Consider the following 2,039-nt stretch of genomic DNA (forward strand, 5'->3'; position numbering starts at 1 on the left):
ATTTGATTTTCTCCTTTCTTGCTAGCTTTCTTGCTCCTTCCCTTCCTCCTTTTCTTCCTCCCTTTCTTTTTTCCTTTGCTACTTTCTTTTTCTTTCAAGCTTTACAGGTTTATCTTATACATTGTTGAATACTGATTAGATTTACTTGTATATTTACAAGTGGCTTATAATACAGATGACAGTGTTTGCTTTTATGCAACTACAATAAAGTTGTTCAATCAGCTGTAACGCATCCCACTTAATGGAATACTCTGCATCATAGTCCTCCTAACATCTTCCACTCATCCTTCAAAACACAAAACAAGTGAAGTCCTTTCTGGGACATCCAATTATAGTTGATTACTCTAATTTTGTACTGCTAAGACATAAATATTACATTATTTGCTGCCTTTTGTTCTCTTTTTCTTGTACATAGACATAGAACTTGAGAATGGAGAGTTCATTGCATTCTGGGTTCAATACAATGTCAGATCTGTAATAAATATTGAATAATTGAGCCTGTGATTTGCCGAGTTGAACATTTGAGAACTGTTCATAAAAATTGTGTGTGGTATGAATGTGAATGAGTAAAATAATAACTTAATGTAAGTCGAAGTCATATAATTGGAAAGGTTGTGATTACCAAGGTCGTAGGAAAATAGAATGAATGAATGACAAACTGCACAGAGTTTACCCAGTAAGAAATTTTGCATTTCCAGATCATTACTCATGTGATGAATAGCAAGGATAAACATAAAACTGCAATTATGCAATTATGCTTGAAATAAAATCATGTGTGTATATTAAGCTACATAGTATCAACTAAAGCAAATGTTGCTATTCAAAATATTGTGAAAATTTTGAGACAAAGTGAATTTAGAAAACACTAGAAGTAAATAAATCCAGGTGCTAAAATAAATAGTATGAATTAACAAAACCTAGAGAAATAAGATTTTAGGAAAATGTCTATTTCTAAAAAAAGATACATGTCTATGCATTTATTTGCCTGTGATTATATATAGTTTGAGTCTAAAATCTAAGAATAACTTTTTTTCCTGGGATGTGCATGAAAACATACAAAAATCCAATCATTCAGTGATCAATATAATATGTATATTTATAATTATCTCAAGACTTGGACTTGGGATATTGCGTTATTTAAAAAGTCTCTTGGTCTCTTCCTTTCTGGCTTCTAATTTAATTTTTTGATAATCAAATACTTAAGAATTTTAGAAACACTATATTACATTGAGACTTAATAAAATTACAAGTGAAAAACTAAACAAAAAGTTTAATTAAACATATACATTTTGTCTCTAGGAAAACAAGTGGTCTTTGAAAAATGTCAAATTAAGTTGTTATGTTGATTTGTGATGTTATGATGACCTAAATGGCCTCTTACAATACATAATTTCCAGAGTAAAGCAAAAATATATAATTTATAAATTTTATCACATTAAATTTCACATTTTCATAAAGAATTCACTGTATGATTTTAATTTGTTATATAAAATAATACATAAACATTATTTTTATAAGCAAATTACAGAGTTCAACAATGCCAAATTATTTCCGCCTTGTGATAATGCCCATTAACTAATTTTAAGTTATTGACTAGCTGTCTGATTTAAAGTATATGACTTTAAAAGACACTTCTGAAATCTGTACCCCCACCCAAATTAGCATTTGTTACATGCTTGTGCTCTTACAATTTCTTTGTTTGGTAAACTGCATCCTATTTAGAAGACCTCATGCTTGACATAGTATTGAATATATATTTTGTTGATTTTCAAAGTCTCACAGCTGGGATGCTATTCATAAGTAAGCTGGAAGAAAATGCTGCTACTCAACATCATGCAGCATTTTTCAGATTCACAATAGTATGTAAATTTTAAGTAACTATTACTCATAACAATCATAAAAATGCTATTTTCTCTTTCCAGATGGACAAATAATCTTAGACCATAAATTGGAGAAATAACTTGAAATGAATCACTTAATGTATTTTTGTTTATTACTACTTTTTTAAAACCTCTCTCATTATCTATTCTTACTTTATC

Source organism: Pongo abelii, chromosome 11 (assembly GCF_028885655.2).
Source record: "Pongo abelii isolate AG06213 chromosome 11, NHGRI_mPonAbe1-v2.0_pri, whole genome shotgun sequence".
Taxonomy (NCBI): Eukaryota; Metazoa; Chordata; class Mammalia; order Primates; family Hominidae; genus Pongo; species Pongo abelii.